The sequence below is a fragment of the Rhinoderma darwinii genome, unplaced genomic scaffold, assembly GCF_050947455.1.
Source record: "Rhinoderma darwinii isolate aRhiDar2 unplaced genomic scaffold, aRhiDar2.hap1 Scaffold_546, whole genome shotgun sequence".
Taxonomy (NCBI): Eukaryota; Metazoa; Chordata; class Amphibia; order Anura; family Rhinodermatidae; genus Rhinoderma; species Rhinoderma darwinii.
In genome coordinates, this window is record NW_027464096.1 from 79,835 (window position 1) to 102,268 (window position 22,434).

The 22,434-nt window shown below is 46.3% G+C and overlaps 12 non-coding genes across 12 annotated transcripts; all 12 read right to left on the minus strand.

The window, feature by feature from the left end:
* Nucleotides 1–451: 451 nt before the first annotated feature.
* On the minus strand, nt 452–642 carry LOC142723082 (U2 spliceosomal RNA). The gene has a single exon (XR_012875299.1). It is a non-coding gene; the product is annotated as a U2 spliceosomal RNA (small nuclear RNA).
* A 1,340-nt stretch (nt 643–1,982) lies between these two features.
* Nucleotides 1,983–2,173, minus strand: LOC142723083 (U2 spliceosomal RNA). The gene has a single exon (XR_012875300.1). It is a non-coding gene; the product is annotated as a U2 spliceosomal RNA (small nuclear RNA).
* Nucleotides 2,174–3,509: 1,336 nt separating this feature from the next.
* LOC142723084 (U2 spliceosomal RNA) lies at nt 3,510–3,700 on the minus strand. Its single transcript, XR_012875301.1, has one exon. It is a non-coding gene; the product is annotated as a U2 spliceosomal RNA (small nuclear RNA).
* Nucleotides 3,701–5,034: 1,334 nt separating this feature from the next.
* LOC142723085 (U2 spliceosomal RNA) lies at nt 5,035–5,225 on the minus strand. Its single transcript, XR_012875303.1, has one exon. It is a non-coding gene; the product is annotated as a U2 spliceosomal RNA (small nuclear RNA).
* A 1,334-nt stretch (nt 5,226–6,559) lies between these two features.
* On the minus strand, nt 6,560–6,750 carry LOC142723087 (U2 spliceosomal RNA). The gene has a single exon (XR_012875305.1). It is a non-coding gene; the product is annotated as a U2 spliceosomal RNA (small nuclear RNA).
* A 1,334-nt stretch (nt 6,751–8,084) lies between these two features.
* On the minus strand, nt 8,085–8,275 carry LOC142723088 (U2 spliceosomal RNA). Its single transcript, XR_012875306.1, has one exon. It is a non-coding gene; the product is annotated as a U2 spliceosomal RNA (small nuclear RNA).
* Nucleotides 8,276–9,609: 1,334 nt separating this feature from the next.
* LOC142722978 (U2 spliceosomal RNA) lies at nt 9,610–9,793 on the minus strand. Its single transcript, XR_012875234.1, has one exon. It is a non-coding gene; the product is annotated as a U2 spliceosomal RNA (small nuclear RNA).
* Nucleotides 9,794–16,073: 6,280 nt separating this feature from the next.
* On the minus strand, nt 16,074–16,264 carry LOC142723089 (U2 spliceosomal RNA). The gene has a single exon (XR_012875307.1). It is a non-coding gene; the product is annotated as a U2 spliceosomal RNA (small nuclear RNA).
* Nucleotides 16,265–17,604: 1,340 nt separating this feature from the next.
* LOC142723091 (U2 spliceosomal RNA) lies at nt 17,605–17,795 on the minus strand. Its single transcript, XR_012875308.1, has one exon. It is a non-coding gene; the product is annotated as a U2 spliceosomal RNA (small nuclear RNA).
* A 1,325-nt stretch (nt 17,796–19,120) lies between these two features.
* On the minus strand, nt 19,121–19,311 carry LOC142723092 (U2 spliceosomal RNA). The gene has a single exon (XR_012875309.1). It is a non-coding gene; the product is annotated as a U2 spliceosomal RNA (small nuclear RNA).
* Nucleotides 19,312–20,635: 1,324 nt separating this feature from the next.
* LOC142723093 (U2 spliceosomal RNA) lies at nt 20,636–20,826 on the minus strand. Its single transcript, XR_012875310.1, has one exon. It is a non-coding gene; the product is annotated as a U2 spliceosomal RNA (small nuclear RNA).
* A 1,332-nt stretch (nt 20,827–22,158) lies between these two features.
* Nucleotides 22,159–22,349, minus strand: LOC142723094 (U2 spliceosomal RNA). The gene has a single exon (XR_012875311.1). It is a non-coding gene; the product is annotated as a U2 spliceosomal RNA (small nuclear RNA).
* Nucleotides 22,350–22,434: the final 85 nt, after the last annotated feature.

The window sequence follows — 22,434 nt, forward strand, 5'->3', positions numbered from 1 at the left end:
ACAGGTAGGTCCATTGTGGCGGGTAGGCGGCTGGCTGCTTTAATGGCTGTTTGCTGTTCCCCTACTCCACTCCACTCCACTATTTGACTGTGGTGCTGCATCAATCAGTGGCTGGCTCAGGTGCAGCTCTTTAACTTACCTAAAAGGGAGGGCGGAGAGAAGACAAGGAAGGTGAATGAGCTGTTCCAATGTGAAATGCCGGAAACACAGAAACACAGAAGACACACACACACACACACACACACACACACACACACACACAACAAGAGGTGGCAATGTATTAATTAATTGCATTTAATAAATGAGCTCATTATCACACATGACTGTACAAATGCATTGTCCAACAGGTGTTGAAATAATGGGATTAAAAGGGGAGATCCCATCAGAAAGACAAAAACAATAGCAAACACAAATAGCACTTTTGGAATCTGATTTTAGTCAACACATAAGGGAAGGGTGCACCGGTCCTGGAAATACTGCAATACCAGGTCAATGCGTGGAGTGGACAGAGCAAGCTCTATTTCCATCTCCCTGTTCGAAAAATCCATTTAATATATGGTCCCCAGATAGGGGACGTATCAGATATTAAACTGATAAGAACAGATACTACACTTGATCTTAGCCAAAAGGCCGAGAAGCGATAACCCGAATGGGCCGGCCGTTGACCGAGCCTGCCTAATACTGCTGTTCACCCCTTGCAGCGATTGATTCAGCCTACTCCTAGGCAATTCCATGGGGCCCTGCAGGCTCACACACATTTACAGCTACTAAGCGGGAGGGAGGTGAATAAAGGCCGGAGAGGAAGCCAGACAGGATTTGCTTCTTTTGCTTGCACCACAATGCAGTGCTGAAAGAGGAGGAGGAATCTACATAAAAACGCCTTCCTGGCAACGCCCAAATGCCCTCCTGCCATGCAGATAAACACTGGCAGCGGCAGCAAGTGCATGCCCACAGCCACCCCTTGTTCCTTCACACCTTGTATCAGCTTTAATCCAATCCAGTCCGGTGCTGCCTGCTGAGCAGCACTGACCAACACTGCCTGGGCCCAGGCTTTTATCTCTGAGGCAGGCCCCATTATGATGTCAGAAAGCTGGCTCTGGAATCCTGAGGGCTCCACTATGACACGTGCAAAGTTCCGTCTGAACTTTATATAAGACGGTGCGGCTCAGTCAGTCACTCAGTGTTGCCTGAGAGGGCAACACTGCAACAGCCGGCCGCCAGGCTGTCTTTTTTTTGCACAGCTACTTGCCTCCAGGAGGCCACAAGAGGGAGACAAGGGACTGCAAAATGGAAAATAGGCATCCACCAACTTTACAGACAACTTCTCTTTGCTCCTACAACCTCCATCCTTGCACAGTTTGTTATTCTTCCAGGTAACATAGTAACAAATCCAAATTGCTGCTCTCTTTGTAGGCAAGCAAGGGTTTGTTGCAACTGCAATTCTTACTTCTTCTTGAAATGTAGGGACGACAGTACATTCCATCACATCCATCTAGTGTACACAGGTAGGTCCATTGTGGCGGGTAGGCGGCTGGCTGCTTTAATGGCTGTTTGCTGTTCCCCTACTCCACTCCACTCCACTATTTGACTGTGGTGCTGCATCAATCAGTGGCTGGCTCAGGTGCAGCTCTTTAACTTACCTAAAAGGGAGGGCGGAGAGAAGACAAGGAAGGTGAATGAGCTGTTCCAATGTGAAATGCCGGAAACACAGAAACACAGAAGACACACACACACACACACACACACACACACACACACACACACACACACACACACACACACACACACACACAACAAGAGGTGGCAATGTATTAATTAATTGCATTTAATAAATGAGCTCATTATCACACATGACTGTACAAATGCATTGTCCAACAGGTGTTGAAATAATGGGATTAAAAGGGGAGATCCCATCAGAAAGACAAAAACAATAGCAAACACAAATAGCACTTTTGGAATCTGATTTTAGTCAACACATAAGGGAAGGGTGCACCGGTCCTGGAAATACTGCAATACCAGGTCAATGCGTGGAGTGGACAGAGCAAGCTCTATTTCCATCTCCCTGTTCGAAAAATCCATTTAATATATGGTCCCCAGATAGGGGACGTATCAGATATTAAACTGATAAGAACAGATACTACACTTGATCTTAGCCAAAAGGCCGAGAAGCGATAACCCGAATGGGCCGGCCGTTGACCGAGCCTGCCTAATACTGCTGTTCACCCCTTGCAGCGATTGATTCAGCCTACTCCTAGGCAATTCCATGGGGCCCTGCAGGCTCACACACATTTACAGCTACTAAGCGGGAGGGAGGTGAATAAAGGCCGGAGAGGAAGCCAGACAGGATTTGCTTCTTTTGCTTGCACCACAATGCAGTGCTGAAAGAGGAGGAGGAATCTACATAAAAACGCCTTCCTGGCAACGCCCAAATGCCCTCCTGCCATGCAGATAAACACTGGCAGCGGCAGCAAGTGCATGCCCACAGCCACCCCTTGTTCCTTCACACCTTGTATCAGCTTTAATCCAATCCAGTCCGGTGCTGCCTGCTGAGCAGCACTGACCAACACTGCCTGGGCCCAGGCTTTTATCTCTGAGGCAGGCCCCATTATGATGTCAGAAAGCTGGCTCTGGAATCCTGAGGGCTCCACTATGACACGTGCAAAGTTCCGTCTGAACTTTATATAAGACGGTGCGGCTCAGTCAGTCACTCAGTGTTGCCTGAGAGGGCAACACTGCAACAGCCGGCCGCCAGGCTGTCTTTTTTTTGCACAGCTACTTGCCTCCAGGAGGCCACAAGAGGGAGACAAGGGACTGCAAAATGGAAAATAGGCATCCACCAACTTTACAGACAACTTCTCTTTGCTCCTACAACCTCCATCCTTGCACAGTTTGTTATTCTTCCAGGTAACATAGTAACAAATCCAAATTGCTGCTCTCTTTGTAGGCAAGCAAGGGTTTGTTGCAACTGCAATTCTTACTTCTTCTTGAAATGTAGGGACGACAGTACATTCCATCACATCCATCTAGTGTACACAGGTAGGTCCATTGTGGCGGGTAGGCGGCTGGCTGCTTTAATGGCTGTTTGCTGTTCCCCTACTCCACTCCACTCCACTATTTGACTGTGGTGCTGCATCAATCAGTGGCTGGCTCAGGTGCAGCTCTTTAACTTACCTAAAAGGGAGGGCGGAGAGAAGACAAGGAAGGTGAATGAGCTGTTCCAATGTGAAATGCCGGAAACACAGAAACACAGAAGACACACACACACACACACACACACACACACACACACACACACACACACACACACACACACACACACAACAAGAGGTGGCAATGTATTAATTAATTGCATTTAATAAATGAGCTCATTATCACACATGACTGTACAAATGCATTGTCCAACAGGTGTTGAAATAATGGGATTAAAAGGGGAGATCCCATCAGAAAGACAAAAACAATAGCAAACACAAATAGCACTTTTGGAATCTGATTTTAGTCAACACATAAGGGAAGGGTGCACCGGTCCTGGAAATACTGCAATACCAGGTCAATGCGTGGAGTGGACAGAGCAAGCTCTATTTCCATCTCCCTGTTCGAAAAATCCATTTAATATATGGTCCCCAGATAGGGGACGTATCAGATATTAAACTGATAAGAACAGATACTACACTTGATCTTAGCCAAAAGGCCGAGAAGCGATAACCCGAATGGGCCGGCCGTTGACCGAGCCTGCCTAATACTGCTGTTCACCCCTTGCAGCGATTGATTCAGCCTACTCCTAGGCAATTCCATGGGGCCCTGCAGGCTCACACACATTTACAGCTACTAAGCGGGAGGGAGGTGAATAAAGGCCGGAGAGGAAGCCAGACAGGATTTGCTTCTTTTGCTTGCACCACAATGCAGTGCTGAAAGAGGAGGAGGAATCTACATAAAAACGCCTTCCTGGCAACGCCCAAATGCCCTCCTGCCATGCAGATAAACACTGGCAGCGGCAGCAAGTGCATGCCCACAGCCACCCCTTGTTCCTTCACACCTTGTATCAGCTTTAATCCAATCCAGTCCGGTGCTGCCTGCTGAGCAGCACTGACCAACACTGCCTGGGCCCAGGCTTTTATCTCTGAGGCAGGCCCCATTATGATGTCAGAAAGCTGGCTCTGGAATCCTGAGGGCTCCACTATGACACGTGCAAAGTTCCGTCTGAACTTTATATAAGACGGTGCGGCTCAGTCAGTCACTCAGTGTTGCCTGAGAGGGCAACACTGCAACAGCCGGCCGCCAGGCTGTCTTTTTTTTGCACAGCTACTTGCCTCCAGGAGGCCACAAGAGGGAGACAAGGGACTGCAAAATGGAAAATAGGCATCCACCAACTTTACAGACAACTTCTCTTTGCTCCTACAACCTCCATCCTTGCACAGTTTGTTATTCTTCCAGGTAACATAGTAACAAATCCAAATTGCTGCTCTCTTTGTAGGCAAGCAAGGGTTTGTTGCAACTGCAATTCTTACTTCTTCTTGAAATGTAGGGACGACAGTACATTCCATCACATCCATCTAGTGTACACAGGTAGGTCCATTGTGGCGGGTAGGCGGCTGGCTGCTTTAATGGCTGTTTGCTGTTCCCCTACTCCACTCCACTCCACTATTTGACTGTGGTGCTGCATCAATCAGTGGCTGGCTCAGGTGCAGCTCTTTAACTTACCTAAAAGGGAGGGCGGAGAGAAGACAAGGAAGGTGAATGAGCTGTTCCAATGTGAAATGCCGGAAACACAGAAACACAGAAGACACACACACACACACACACACACACACACACACACACACACACACACACACACACACACACACAACAAGAGGTGGCAATGTATTAATTAATTGCATTTAATAAATGAGCTCATTATCACACATGACTGTACAAATGCATTGTCCAACAGGTGTTGAAATAATGGGATTAAAAGGGGAGATCCCATCAGAAAGACAAAAACAATAGCAAACACAAATAGCACTTTTGGAATCTGATTTTAGTCAACACATAAGGGAAGGGTGCACCGGTCCTGGAAATACTGCAATACCAGGTCAATGCGTGGAGTGGACAGAGCAAGCTCTATTTCCATCTCCCTGTTCGAAAAATCCATTTAATATATGGTCCCCAGATAGGGGACGTATCAGATATTAAACTGATAAGAACAGATACTACACTTGATCTTAGCCAAAAGGCCGAGAAGCGATAACCCGAATGGGCCGGCCGTTGACCGAGCCTGCCTAATACTGCTGTTCACCCCTTGCAGCGATTGATTCAGCCTACTCCTAGGCAATTCCATGGGGCCCTGCAGGCTCACACACATTTACAGCTACTAAGCGGGAGGGAGGTGAATAAAGGCCGGAGAGGAAGCCAGACAGGATTTGCTTCTTTTGCTTGCACCACAATGCAGTGCTGAAAGAGGAGGAGGAATCTACATAAAAACGCCTTCCTGGCAACGCCCAAATGCCCTCCTGCCATGCAGATAAACACTGGCAGCGGCAGCAAGTGCATGCCCACAGCCACCCCTTGTTCCTTCACACCTTGTATCAGCTTTAATCCAATCCAGTCCGGTGCTGCCTGCTGAGCAGCACTGACCAACACTGCCTGGGCCCAGGCTTTTATCTCTGAGGCAGGCCCCATTATGATGTCAGAAAGCTGGCTCTGGAATCCTGAGGGCTCCACTATGACACGTGCAAAGTTCCGTCTGAACTTTATATAAGACGGTGCGGCTCAGTCAGTCACTCAGTGTTGCCTGAGAGGGCAACACTGCAACAGCCGGCCGCCAGGCTGTCTTTTTTTTGCACAGCTACTTGCCTCCAGGAGGCCACAAGAGGGAGACAAGGGACTGCAAAATGGAAAATAGGCATCCACCAACTTTACAGACAACTTCTCTTTGCTCCTACAACCTCCATCCTTGCACAGTTTGTTATTCTTCCAGGTAACATAGTAACAAATCCAAATTGCTGCTCTCTTTGTAGGCAAGCAAGGGTTTGTTGCAACTGCAATTCTTACTTCTTCTTGAAATGTAGGGACGACAGTACATTCCATCACATCCATCTAGTGTACACAGGTAGGTCCATTGTGGCGGGTAGGCGGCTGGCTGCTTTAATGGCTGTTTGCTGTTCCCCTACTCCACTCCACTCCACTATTTGACTGTGGTGCTGCATCAATCAGTGGCTGGCTCAGGTGCAGCTCTTTAACTTACCTAAAAGGGAGGGCGGAGAGAAGACAAGGAAGGTGAATGAGCTGTTCCAATGTGAAATGCCGGAAACACAGAAACACAGAAGACACACACACACACACACACACACACACACACACACACACACACACACACACACACACACACACAACAAGAGGTGGCAATGTATTAATTAATTGCATTTAATAAATGAGCTCATTATCACACATGACTGTACAAATGCATTGTCCAACAGGTGTTGAAATAATGGGATTAAAAGGGGAGATCCCATCAGAAAGACAAAAACAATAGCAAACACAAATAGCACTTTTGGAATCTGATTTTAGTCAACACATAAGGGAAGGGTGCACCGGTCCTGGAAATACTGCAATACCAGGTCAATGCGTGGAGTGGACAGAGCAAGCTCTATTTCCATCTCCCTGTTCGAAAAATCCATTTAATATATGGTCCCCAGATAGGGGACGTATCAGATATTAAACTGATAAGAACAGATACTACACTTGATCTTAGCCAAAAGGCCGAGAAGCGATAACCCGAATGGGCCGGCCGTTGACCGAGCCTGCCTAATACTGCTGTTCACCCCTTGCAGCGATTGATTCAGCCTACTCCTAGGCAATTCCATGGGGCCCTGCAGGCTCACACACATTTACAGCTACTAAGCGGGAGGGAGGTGAATAAAGGCCGGAGAGGAAGCCAGACAGGATTTGCTTCTTTTGCTTGCACCACAATGCAGTGCTGAAAGAGGAGGAGGAATCTACATAAAAACGCCTTCCTGGCAACGCCCAAATGCCCTCCTGCCATGCAGATAAACACTGGCAGCGGCAGCAAGTGCATGCCCACAGCCACCCCTTGTTCCTTCACACCTTGTATCAGCTTTAATCCAATCCAGTCCGGTGCTGCCTGCTGAGCAGCACTGACCAACACTGCCTGGGCCCAGGCTTTTATCTCTGAGGCAGGCCCCATTATGATGTCAGAAAGCTGGCTCTGGAATCCTGAGGGCTCCACTATGACACGTGCAAAGTTCCGTCTGAACTTTATATAAGACGGTGCGGCTCAGTCAGTCACTCAGTGTTGCCTGAGAGGGCAACACTGCAACAGCCGGCCGCCAGGCTGTCTTTTTTTTGCACAGCTACTTGCCTCCAGGAGGCCACAAGAGGGAGACAAGGGACTGCAAAATGGAAAATAGGCATCCACCAACTTTACAGACAACTTCTCTTTGCTCCTACAACCTCCATCCTTGCACAGTTTGTTATTCTTCCAGGTAACATAGTAACAAATCCAAATTGCTGCTCTCTTTGTAGGCAAGCAAGGGTTTGTTGCAACTGCAATTCTTACTTCTTCTTGAAATGTAGGGACGACAGTACATTCCATCACATCCATCTAGTGTACACAGGTAGGTCCATTGTGGCGGGTAGGCGGCTGGCTGCTTTAATGGCTGTTTGCTGTTCCCCTACTCCACTCCACTCCACTATTTGACTGTGGTGCTGCATCAATCAGTGGCTGGCTCAGGTGCAGCTCTTTAACTTACCTAAAAGGGAGGGCGGAGAGAAGACAAGGAAGGTGAATGAGCTGTTCCAATGTGAAATGCCGGAAACACAGAAACACAGAAGACACACACACACACACACACACACACACACACACACACACACACACACACACACACACACACACAACAAGAGGTGGCAATGTATTAATTAATTGCATTTAATAAATGAGCTCATTATCACACATGACTGTACAAATGCATTGTCCAACAGGTGTTGAAATAATGGGATTAAAAGGGGAGATCCCATCAGAAAGACAAAAACAATAGCAAACACAAATAGCACTTTTGGAATCTGATTTTAGTCAACACATAAGGGAAGGGTGCACCGGTCCTGGAAATACTGCAATACCAGGTCAATGCGTGGAGTGGACAGAGCAAGCTCTATTTCCATCTCCCTGTTCGAAAAATCCATTTAATATATGGTCCCCAGATAGGGGACGTATCAGATATTAAACTGATAAGAACAGATACTACACTTGATCTTAGCCAAAAGGCCGAGAAGCGATAACCCGAATGGGCCGGCCGTTGACCGAGCCTGCCTAATACTGCTGTTCACCCCTTGCAGCGATTGATTCAGCCTACTCCTAGGCAATTCCATGGGGCCCTGCAGGCTCACACACATTTACAGCTACTAAGCGGGAGGGAGGTGAATAAAGGCCGGAGAGGAAGCCAGACAGGATTTGCTTCTTTTGCTTGCACCACAATGCAGTGCTGAAAGAGGAGGAGGAATCTACATAAAAACGCCTTCCTGGCAACGCCCAAATGCCCTCCTGCCATGCAGATAAACACTGGCAGCGGCAGCAAGTGCATGCCCACAGCCACCCCTTGTTCCTTCACACCTTGTATCAGCTTTAATCCAATCCAGTCCGGTGCTGCCTGCTGAGCAGCACTGACCAACACTGCCTGGGCCCAGGCTTTTATCTCTGAGGCAGGCCCCATTATGATGTCAGAAAGCTGGCTCTGGAATCCTGAGGGCTCCACTATGACACGTGCAAAGTTCCGTCTGAACTTTATATAAGACGGTGCGGCTCAGTCAGTCACTCAGTGTTGCCTGAGAGGGCAACACTGCAACAGCCGGCCGCCAGGCTGTCTTTTTTTTGCACAGCTACTTGCCTCCAGGAGGCCACAAGAGGGAGACAAGGGACTGCAAAATGGAAAATAGGCATCCACCAACTTTACAGACAACTTCTCTTTGCTCCTACAACCTCCATCCTTGCACAGTTTGTTATTCTTCCAGGTAACATAGTAACAAATCCAAATTGCTGCTCTCTTTGTAGGCAAGCAAGGGTTTGTTGCAACTGCAATTCTTACTTCTTCTTGAAATGTAGGGACGACAGTACATTCCATCACATCCATCTAGTGTACACAGGTAGGTCCATTGTGGCGGGTAGGCGGCTGGCTGCTTTAATGGCTGTTTGCTGTTCCCCTACTCCACTCCACTCCACTATTTGACTGTGGTGCTGCATCAATCAGTGGCTGGCTCAGGTGCAGCTCTTTAACTTACCTAAAAGGGAGGGCGGAGAGAAGACAAGGAAGGTGAATGAGCTGTTCCAATGTGAAATGCCGGAAACACAGAAACACAGAAGACACACACACACACACACACACACACACACACACACACACACACACACACACACACACACACACAACAAGAGGTGGCAATGTATTAATTAATTGCATTTAATAAATGAGCTCATTATCACACATGACTGTACAAATGCATTGTCCAACAGGTGTTGAAATAATGGGATTAAAAGGGGAGATCCCATCAGAAAGACAAAAACAATAGCAAACACAAATAGCACTTTTGGAATCTGATTTTAGTCAACACATAAGGGAAGGGTGCACCGGTCCTGGAAATACTGCAATACCAGGTCAATGCGTGGAGTGGACAGAGCAAGCTCTATTTCCATCTCCCTGTTCGAAAAATCCATTTAATATATGGTCCCCAGATAGGGGACGTATCAGATATTAAACTGATAAGAACAGATTTTTTTTTTTTTTTTTTGTTTTAAAACCATTTCAGTTAGTTATAAGCAACTTATAATGTTTCTCAAAACTTGAAAATCAAATCCACGTTGCTTCAAACTTATCATCATTCTGGTTTGTTCTTTATTTTTTCTTCAATTTACATAAACAATCACAAAAAAAAACAGAACAATATTACCTACATCGTATCAGGAATTTCCATTTTTTGAACTTCCATATCCCCTCTGAATCTAGGCCACCACCACGCTGTCTATCCCACAAATACATGACGTAAAGTCTAGACAAAATCATCCTAATACACTCATTTACAGGCACTAATTTCCTTTTAAACACTAACAAGTTTCTCACATCCCACAAACTTTCCATCACACATGCCATAATTAACCACATAATTCTATCTTTCATACGACTACTTGCACCCATTCCAAACATTGCTACTTTCCAATTAACAAATTTTACCCCCGCTAGTTCTTTACACAAACCACCCACCCCTTTCCATACTTCATACGAATAGTCACAATCCCACAACATATGTCTCACACTCTCACTTGCTCCACATCCATTCCTCGGGCAAACCTCAGACCTAATAAGATCCCTTCTTTTCTGCACTTGCCTAACAGGTAGGATATTATGCAGCGACATCCATACAATATCACGCTGTCTGTTTGACATACCACTCACCTTCAATTTACTCCATACACTCTGCACTTCATTAGACCTCAAACCTGCAATTTCACATGGAATTTCATTCGCACGTATTCTCTTCATCACCGCATTCTTATTTTTAAACTCACTCATTGGCACAGCAAGCAAGTCATTTTTCCTCACAAAAACCTCAATCCTCATATACCACACTGGACACTTGAAAGCCACAGGCACACTTGCATCTCTCTTTACCCAATTCAGACCATACAACATCCAACCAGCCAAGTATCTAATCATGAAACCAGTCTTATTATTCCTCTGCACTAACACAGACACCACTTTGATATAATTCAAAGCCAAAAATACCTCAACATTTGGAAAATCCAAACCACCATTCACACACATCTTATACACATACTCTCTCTTCAATTTTTCCATTCTACTCCCCCAAAAAAATGTAAAAATCATCTTTTCCGTCTTCTTAATTTTGTGAGTAGCAAAAGGGAAAACAACTGCACAAAAAAGTAAAATTGGTAACACAACAGATTTAACTATCAAAATTTTTCCCGTCAGTGTCAAACTTCTCAGTCTCCAAAAGTTCAGTTTTCGTTCTATTCTCATACCACATTCATCCCAACTTTCATTCCCTCTCAAATCCTCATTAAATTGCACACCCAATATTTTAATAGCACCCATCTCACAATTAACCCCATCCATTCTCACACTCCTATCACCAAAACACTTAAAGCTACATTTACCCCAATTCACTTTAAACGCAGACGCACTACAAAACAACCTCAACAACAATCTCGCTCTATTTATCTCCGCCTCTCTTTCACTAACAATCACCACATCGTCCATATAACCCAATACTTTCAGAAACTTACCATTACTCCCAGGAATTAATAACCCCCTCATAAATTTTTCCCTTCTAACCATACACAACAACACTTCAATCACACTAATGAACAGGACAGGGGACATAGGACAACCCTGCCTGACACCTGACCTTATCCCCACTTTTCCACTCAGAAACCCATTTACGAGAAACTCACTTGTTACGTTCCCATACAAACCTTTCACTGCATACACAAACTTTCTCGGAAAACCCATTTTACACAGCACACTAAACATAAACTCATGCGACACCCTATCAAATGCCTTTTCAAAATCCACAGATAGGACCATACATTTCTGCTTTCTATCCATACAGTCCCCAATCATATCCCTTAGTAACAACAAATTATCAGTCATACTTCTACCAGGCACTGCACACACTTGATCTTCATTCACCACTTCAGCAACAACCTCACGCATCCTATTGGCCAATACTTTACTAAAACACTTATAGTCAGAATCCAACAAAGTAATTGGCCTCCAATTTGCCAAATTTTTCTTCTCACCTTTTTTATATATCAGCACAACCACACCTTCTTTCATAGATTTGCTCAACACACCATGCTTCCACATATACTGACATACCTCAAGCAAATCCCCACCAATTATATCCCACATCCTCACATATAATTCAATTGGGATCCCATCCTTCCCAGGTGTTTTATTTTTACTTGCACTCATCACCACATTTCTCACTTCATCCATGGTAATATCACCACACAGAGACTCACAATCTTCCTCTCCAAGTTTATTTTCCAACCCATTCAAAACCTCATTCATCAAATCCTTATCATACCACTTCTCTCCATACAACTGGGTATAAAAACCTTCAACTTCACTCATCACATCCTTTCCAGAAACACACTCACCCCTATCATTCAATAATTCATCCATATCATCCTTTTTACCACATATTTTTTTGAAAAAAAATCTTGTACATTTTTCATCTTTGTCTAAGTTTTCAACTTTTGATCTATATATAATTTTTTTCCCTTTTTCCTCTAATAAAAGCCTACTTTCATTCCTTGCGTCCCTCATCAAATCACTGACATCCACACCAAGCTCGCCAAGTTTTCTCAACCATTCTATTCTAACATTCAACTCATTATATTGGTTTCTTAGCATAGCTGCTTTTTTATAGCCCCATTTTTTAAAGAATCTTTTACATTCATTCTTCATCCAATCCCACCACTCCAACACATTCCCAAAAGATTCCTGCCGCGATTTCCATCCTTTATACGCATATATAAAAGCCTTCACAATTCTTTCATCCTCTAATAAACTTACATTTAACTTCCATACCCCTGCACCACGCACTAAACGAACATCCCCTTCAAAAGTTGCACACATACACACATGGTCAGAAAAGGTCACATCGCGCTGCCGCAAACTCATGCACCCCACATTTTTTGAGAAAAGCACCCGATCTATCCTTGATGTTACCCCTCCTCTATCAGACCTATAAGTGTCGGGTGGTGGCTTTCCCAAATGAACCTCAGCAGCATCTATAAAAGAAAAATCTTTGATTAATTGGTACAACTTTTTACCAGATACATCCATTTTTTCCCCTTCCGTCACACAGTTAAAGTCCCCAACCCAAATCGTAGGAATTCTCCCTGGCAAAAAAAAGGACAACTTCTCTAGGAGCTCTAACCTCTCTTCTTTTTTTGTTGCTCCATATATATTAATTACCCTTACCCTCCACCCTCTGACATTTATCTCTGCCAAAATACACCTCCCCACTTCCACCACAATATAACTTTCTAATTTTAAATTCCTATTCCCTAGCAATATTCCTACCCCATCATTTTTATTTATAGAAGAACCAGACCATATACATTGGCCATATGGCCATTCCTGTTCTGGCACAGGTTCCCTAATACCGCATTCTTGCAAACAATATACATCAGCTCCTAAATTTTTTAAAAAATCCAGAACTGCAGCCCTCCTGGGCTTAGATTGAATCAGTCGTACATTTAAGGATACGACATCAAATGTAGGTTTGGATGCCATATTTTAATTTTCATAGCCAGATAACCGCAGGTTGTCCATTTGCACTTCAGCCTTTGCCTTCTGGAGGCTGGCAACCTAATGTGAAGAAACTGGTCCCTTGATCTTCTAGAAAAGGCTCATCAAACGAAATCACTGATGAGGGGTATTCCTCCTCCCTTCCAGGGGTTACAGGGGGTGACGTGGCCAGCCTGGCTCTCTTAGCCCCCATATCCAGAATTTCGTCTGCAGGTCGGGTGCCTACAGTGGTAAAATCCCCTTGACCTCCAACTCCTTCCAGAAACACTTCATCCAGACTCCAAGAAACAGGAGGAGTCACGGGGACGTCGCCCTCAATTTCTCCCTCACCCTGTAGCCCAGTCTGGGCATCGGATGGGTGAGGAAGATCCTCCTCGACCGGGGCTACCTCCATGCCTGCCCCTTCCTCCACACGTACTTCTACTGGAGATGTGCTTAAAGAAGCCAGATAGTCAGCGGGTACCTCCTCGCCCAACCGTCCAGTTCTCGCTATCATCTCAGCCACTTGGCTCCTGGCTGCCTCTGCATATGACTTCTTCCGCAGAGGGCAGTCTTTGAATGTATGCCCTTCCACCTCGCAGAGATTACAAACAATGCGGTTGACACATTCTTTTGCTTTGTGACCCTCCTGGTTACATCTGGAACACTTCCCTGAATTTTGACATCCTTCCCTTGTGTGGCCAAAAACTTTACAATTCCTGCAGAAGGGAGGACACCTGGGAAAAAACAGATATCCCCTGTCTCTTCCAATGGAGAAGTTCGATGGAGGGAAATGGAAGCCTCCTGGTTCCTCAATATCTTGCCGAAACCGGACCCGAAATTTGTATTTCCCATTCCAGATCATTTCAGTGTTCAAGATTTTATTCTCAAACTTAACATATGCACAATGTCTAGACAGGAATGCCGTGATATCTTGCAAAGGTACATGTGCATTGTAGAGAAAAACAACCAGGAAGACTTCTCCTTCATCATACAGCAGGATAAAAGTAAGTCCTCCAAGCTCAGGATTGTTCACATTTTGCATCAAATTGTAATGGAAAGTATGGCAGGCAGGTAAATCCGTCAATATCAAGGTAAAATGACCAACCTTATGCTCCTGAAGACAAAGGATTTTCTTCCGCTCCACTTTCAGAATTCCAAACAAGATGTTGTTCACCAGGTGTCGTAGGTCCAGGGTCTTCTCTGATCCAACATCAACTTCGATCCGAATGCCGTACTTGACCCGGGTTTCCCCGGCCTTAGCGTGACGTACAATAACGCCCATGTCGATCGCCTTCCTGCCACTGGCTGTCTCCCTATAGCAACAAGCAGCTTAAGCCCCAAAGGGCGATGCTGCAGGGCCGAGAGTTCAGCACTGGACGCCTCTGGTTAGCCACTTGAGCTTAGCCAAAAGGCCGAGAAGCGATAACCCGAATGGGCCGGCCGTTGACCGAGCCTGCCTAATACTGCTGTTCACCCCTTGCAGCGATTGATTCAGCCTACTCCTAGGCAATTCCATGGGGCCCTGCAGGCTCACACACATTTACAGCTACTAAGCGGGAGGGAGGTGAATAAAGGCCGGAGAGGAAGCCAGACAGGATTTGCTTCTTTTGCTTGCACCACAATGCAGTGCTGAAAGAGGAGGAGGAATCTACATAAAAACGCCTTCCTGGCAACGCCCAAATGCCCTCCTGCCATGCAGATAAACACTGGCAGCGGCAGCAAGTGCATGCCCACAGCCACCCCTTGTTCCTTCACACCTTGTATCAGCTTTAATCCAATCCAGTCCGGTGCTGCCTGCTGAGCAGCACTGACCAACACTGCCTGGGCCCAGGCTTTTATCTCTGAGGCAGGCCCCATTATGATGTCAGAAAGCTGGCTCTGGAATCCTGAGGGCTCCACTATGACACGTGCAAAGTTCCGTCTGAACTTTATATAAGACGGTGCGGCTCAGTCAGTCACTCAGTGTTGCCTGAGAGGGCAACACTGCAACAGCCGGCCGCCAGGCTGTCTTTTTTTTGCACAGCTACTTGCCTCCAGGAGGCCACAAGAGGGAGACAAGGGACTGCAAAATGGAAAATAGGCATCCACCAACTTTACAGACAACTTCTCTTTGCTCCTACAACCTCCATCCTTGCACAGTTTGTTATTCTTCCAGGTAACATAGTAACAAATCCAAATTGCTGCTCTCTTTGTAGGCAAGCAAGGGTTTGTTGCAACTGCAATTCTTACTTCTTCTTGAAATGTAGGGACGACAGTACATTCCATCACATCCATCTAGTGTACACAGGTAGGTCCATTGTGGCGGGTAGGCGGCTGGCTGCTTTAATGGCTGTTTGCTGTTCCCCTACTCCACTCCACTCCACTATTTGACTGTGGTGCTGCATCAATCAGTGGCTGGCTCAGGTGCAGCTCTTTAACTTACCTAAAAGGGAGGGCGGAGAGAAGACAAGGAAGGTGAATGAGCTGTTCCAATGTGAAATGCCGGAAACACAGAAACACAGAAGACACACACACACACACACACACACACACACACACACACACACACACACACACACACACACACACACAACAAGAGGTGGCAATGTATTAATTAATTGCATTTAATAAATGAGCTCATTATCACACATGACTGTACAAATGCATTGTCCAACAGGTGTTGAAATAATGGGATTAAAAGGGGAGATCCCATCAGAAAGACAAAAACAATAGCAAACACAAATAGCACTTTTGGAATCTGATTTTAGTCAACACATAAGGGAAGGGTGCACCGGTCCTGGAAATACTGCAATACCAGGTCAATGCGTGGAGTGGACAGAGCAAGCTCTATTTCCATCTCCCTGTTCGAAAAATCCATTTAATATATGGTCCCCAGATAGGGGACGTATCAGATATTAAACTGATAAGAACAGATACTACACTTGATCTTAGCCAAAAGGCCGAGAAGCGATAACCCGAATGGGCCGGCCGTTGACCGAGCCTGCCTAATACTGCTGTTCACCCCTTGCAGCGATTGATTCAGCCTACTCCTAGGCAATTCCATGGGGCCCTGCAGGCTCACACACATTTACAGCTACTAAGCGGGAGGGAGGTGAATAAAGGCCGGAGAGGAAGCCAGACAGGATTTGCTTCTTTTGCTTGCACCACAATGCAGTGCTGAAAGAGGAGGAGGAATCTACATAAAAACGCCTTCCTGGCAACGCCCAAATGCCCTCCTGCCATGCAGATAAACACTGGCAGCGGCAGCAAGTGCATGCCCACAGCCACCCCTTGTTCCTTCACACCTTGTATCAGCTTTAATCCAATCCAGTCCGGTGCTGCCTGCTGAGCAGCACTGACCAACACTGCCTGGGCCCAGGCTTTTATCTCTGAGGCAGGCCCCATTATGATGTCAGAAAGCTGGCTCTGGAATCCTGAGGGCTCCACTATGACACGTGCAAAGTTCCGTCTGAACTTTATATAAGACGGTGCGGCTCAGTCAGTCACTCAGTGTTGCCTGAGAGGGCAACACTGCAACAGCCGGCCGCCAGGCTGTCTTTTTTTTGCACAGCTACTTGCCTCCAGGAGGCCACAAGAGGGAGACAAGGGACTGCAAAATGGAAAATAGGCATCCACCAACTTTACAGACAACTTCTCTTTGCTCCTACAACCTCCATCCTTGCACAGTTTGTTATTCTTCCAGGTAACATAGTAACAAATCCAAATTGCTGCTCTCTTTGTAGGCAAGCAAGGGTTTGTTGCAACTGCAATTCTTACTTCTTCTTGAAATGTAGGGACGACAGTACATTCCATCACATCCATCTAGTGTACACAGGTAGGTCCATTGTGGCGGGTAGGCGGCTGGCTGCTTTAATGGCTGTTTGCTGTTCCCCTACTCCACTCCACTCCACTATTTGACTGTGGTGCTGCATCAATCAGTGGCTGGCTCAGGTGCAGCTCTTTAACTTACCTAAAAGGGAGGGCGGAGAGAAGACAAGGAAGGTGAATGAGCTGTTCCAATGTGAAATGCCGGAAACACAGAAACACAGAAGACACACACACACACACACACACACACACACACACACACACACACACACACACACACACACACACACACACAACAAGAGGTGGCAATGTATTAATTAATTGCATTTAATAAATGAGCTCATTATCACACATGACTGTACAAATGCATTGTCCAACAGGTGTTGAAATAATGGGATTAAAAGGGGAGATCCCATCAGAAAGACAAAAACAATAGCAAACACAAATAGCACTTTTGGAATCTGATTTTAGTCAACACATAAGGGAAGGGTGCACCGGTCCTGGAAATACTGCAATACCAGGTCAATGCGTGGAGTGGACAGAGCAAGCTCTATTTCCATCTCCCTGTTCGAAAAATCCATTTAATATATGGTCCCCAGATAGGGGACGTATCAGATATTAAACTGATAAGAACAGATACTACACTTGATCTTAGCCAAAAGGCCGAGAAGCGATAACCCGAATGGGCCGGCCGTTGACCGAGCCTGCCTAATACTGCTGTTCACCCCTTGCAGCGATTGATTCAGCCTACTCCTAGGCAATTCCATGGGGCCCTGCAGGCTCACACACATTTACAGCTACTAAGCGGGAGGGAGGTGAATAAAGGCCGGAGAGGAAGCCAGACAGGATTTGCTTCTTTTGCTTGCACCACAATGCAGTGCTGAAAGAGGAGGAGGAATCTACATAAAAACGCCTTCCTGGCAACGCCCAAATGCCCTCCTGCCATGCAGATAAACACTGGCAGCGGCAGCAAGTGCATGCCCACAGCCACCCCTTGTTCCTTCACACCTTGTATCAGCTTTAATCCAATCCAGTCCGGTGCTGCCTGCTGAGCAGCACTGACCAACACTGCCTGGGCCCAGGCTTTTATCTCTGAGGCAGGCCCCATTATGATGTCAGAAAGCTGGCTCTGGAATCCTGAGGGCTCCACTATGACACGTGCAAAGTTCCGTCTGAACTTTATATAAGACGGTGCGGCTCAGTCAGTCACTCAGTGTTGCCTGAGAGGGCAACACTGCAACAGCCGGCCGCCAGGCTGTCTTTTTTTTGCACAGCTACTTGCCTCCAGGAGGCCACAAGAGGGAGACAAGGGACTGCAAAATGGAAAATAGGCATCCACCAACTTTACAGACAACTTCTCTTTGCTCCTACAACCTCCATCCTTGCACAGTTTGTTATTCTTCCAGGTAACATAGTAACAAATCCAAATTGCTGCTCTCTTTGTAGGCAAGCAAGGGTTTGTTGCAACTGCAATTCTTACTTCTTCTTGAAATGTAGGGACGACAGTACATTCCATCACATCCATCTAGTGTACACAGGTAGGTCCATTGTGGCGGGTAGGCGGCTGGCTGCTTTAATGGCTGTTTGCTGTTCCCCTACTCCACTCCACTCCACTATTTGACTGTGGTGCTGCATCAATCAGTGGCTGGCTCAGGTGCAGCTCTTTAACTTACCTAAAAGGGAGGGCGGAGAGAAGACAAGGAAGGTGAATGAGCTGTTCCAATGTGAAATGCCGGAAACACAGAAACACAGAAGACACACACACACACACACACACACACACACACACACACACACACACACACACACACACAAGAGGTGGCAATGTATTAATTAATTGCATTTAATAAATGAGCTCATTATCACACATGACTGTACAAATGCATTGTCCAACAGGTGTTGAAATAATGGGATTAAAAGGGGAGATCCCATCAGAAAGACAAAAACAATAGCAAACACAAATAGCACTTTTGGAATCTGATTTTAGTCAACACATAAGGGAAGGGTGCACCGGTCCTGGAAATACTGCAATACCAGGTCAATGCGTGGAGTGGACAGAGCAAGCTCTATTTCCATCTCCCTGTTCGAAAAATCCATTTAATATATGGTCCCCAGATAGGGGACGTATCAGATATTAAACTGATAAGAACAGATACTACACTTGATCTTAGCCAAAAGGCCGAGAAGCGATAACCCGAATGGGCCGGCCGTTGACCGAGCCTGCCTAATACTGCTGTTCACCCCTTGCAGCGATTGATTCAGCCTACTCCTAGGCAATTCCATGGGGCCCTGCAGGCTCACACACATTTACAGCTACTAAGCGGGAGGGAGGTGAATAAAGGCCGGAGAGGAAGCCAGACAGGATTTGCTTCTTTTGCTTGCACCACAATGCAGTGCTGAAAGAGGAGGAGGAATCTACATAAAAACGCCTTCCTGGCAACGCCCAAATGCCCTCCTGCCATGCAGATAAACACTGGCAGCGGCAGCAAGTGCATGCCCACAGCCACCCCTTGTTCCTTCACACCTTGTATCAGCTTTAATCCAATCCAGTCCGGTGCTGCCTGCTGAGCAGCACTGACCAACACTGCCTGGGCCCAGGCTTTTATCTCTGAGGCAGGCCCCATTATGATGTCAGAAAGCTGGCTCTGGAATCCTGAGGGCTCCACTATGACACGTGCAAAGTTCCGTCTGAACTTTATATAAGACGGTGCGGCTCAGTCAGTCACTCAGTGTTGCCTGAGAGGGCAACACTGCAACAGCCGGCCGCCAGGCTGTCTTTTTTTTGCACAGCTACTTGCCTCCAGGAGGCCACAAGAGGGAGACAAGGGACTGCAAAATGGAAAATAGGCATCCACCAACTTTACAGACAACTTCTCTTTGCTCCTACAACCTCCATCCTTGCACAGTTTGTTATTCTTCCAGGTAACATAGTAACAAATCCAAATTGCTGCTCTCTTTGTAGGCAAGCAAGGGTTTGTTGCAACTGCAATTCTTACTTCTTCTTGAAATGTAGGGACGACAGTACATTCCATCACATCCATCTAGTGTACACAGGTAGGTCCATTGTGGCGGGTAGGCGGCTGGCTGCTTTAATGGCTGTTTGCTGTTCCCCTACTCCACTCCACTCCACTATTTGACTGTGGTGCTGCATCAATCAGTGGCTGGCTCAGGTGCAGCTCTTTAACTTACCTAAAAGGGAGGGCGGAGAGAAGACAAGGAAGGTGAATGAGCTGTTCCAATGTGAAATGCCGGAAACACAGAAACACAGAAGACACACACACACACACACACACACACACACACACACACACACACACACACACACAACAAGAGGTGGCAATGTATTAATTAATTGCATTTAATAAATGAGCTCATTATCACACATGACTGTACAAATGCATTGTCCAACAGGTGTTGAAATAATGGGATTAAAAGGGGAGATCCCATCAGAAAGACAAAAACAATAGCAAACACAAATAGCACTTTTGGAATCTGATTTTAGTCAACACATAAGGGAAGGGTGCACCGGTCCTGGAAATACTGCAATACCAGGTCAATGCGTGGAGTGGACAGAGCAAGCTCTATTTCCATCTCCCTGTTCGAAAAATCCATTTAATATATGGTCCCCAGATAGGGGACGTATCAGATATTAAACTGATAAGAACAGATACTACACTTGATCTTAGCCAAAAGGCCGAGAAGCGATAACCCGAATGGGCCGGCCGTTGACCGAGCCTGCCTAATACTGCTGTTCACCCCTTGCAGCGATTGATTCAGCCTACTCCTAGGCAATTCCATGGGGCCCTGCAGGCTCACACACATTTACAGCTACTAAGCGGGAGGGAGGTGAATAAAGGCCGGAGAGGAAGCCAGACAGGATTTGCTTCTTTTGCTTGCACCACAATGCAGTGCTGAAAGAGGAGGAGGAATCTACATAAAAACGCCTTCCTGGCAACGCCCAAATGCCCTCCTGCCATGCAGATAAACACTGGCAGCGGCAGCAAGTGCATGCCCACAGCCACCCCTTGTTCCTTCACACCTTGTATCAGCTTTAATCCAATCCAGTCCGGTGCTGCCTGCTGAGCAGCACTGACCAACACTGCCTGGGCCCAGGCTTTTATCTCTGAGGCAGGCCCCATTATGATGTCAGAAAGCTGGCTCTGGAATCCTGAGGGCTCCACTATGACACGTGCAAAGTTCCGTCTGAACTTTATATAAGACGGTGCGGCTCAGTCAGTCACTCAGTGTTGCCTGAGAGGGCAACACTGCAACAGCCGGCCGCCAGGCTGTCTTTTTTTTGCACAGCTACTTGCCTCCAGGAGGCCACAAGAGGGAGACAAGGGACTGCAAAATGGAAAATAGGCATCCACCAACTTTACAGACAACTTCTCTTTGCTCCTACAACCTCCATCCTTGCACAGTTTGTTATTCTTCCAGGTAACATAGTAACAAATCCAAATTGCTGCTCTCTTTGTAGGCAAGCAAGGGTTTGTTGCAACTGCAATTCTTACTTCTTCTTGAAATGTAGGGACGACAGTACATTCCATCACATCCATCTAGTGTACACAGGTAGGTCCATTGTGGCGGGTAGGCGGCTGGCTGCTTTAATGGCTGTTTGCTGTTCCCCTACTCCACTCCACTCCACTATTTGACTGTGGTGCTGCATCAATCAGTGGCTGGCTCAGGTGCAGCTCTTTAACTTACCTAAAAGGGAGGGCGGAGAGAAGACAAGGAAGGTGAATGAGCTGTTCCAATGTGAAATGCCGGAAACACAGAAACACAGAAGACACACACACACACACACACACACACACACACACACACACACACACACACACACACACACACAACAAGAGGTGGCAATGTATTAATTAATTGCATTTAATAAATGAGCTCATTATCACACATGACTGTACAAATGCATTGTCCAACAGGTGTTGAAATAATGGGATTAAAAGGGGAGATCCCATCAGAAAGACAAAAACAATAGCAAACACAAATAGCACTTTTGGAATCTGATTTTAGTCAACACATAAGGGAAGGGTGCACCGGTCCTGGAAATACTGCAATACCAGGTCAATGCGTGGAGTGGACAGAGCAAGCTCTATTTCCATCTCCCTGTTCGAAAAATCCATTTAATATATGGTCCCCAGATAGGGGACGTATCAGATATTAAACTGATAAGAACAGATACTACACTTGATCTTAGCCAAAAGGCCGAGAAGCGATAACCCGAATGGGCCGGCCGTTGACCGAGCCTGCCTAATACTGCTGTTCACCCCTTGCAGCGATTGATTCAGCCTACTCCTAGGCA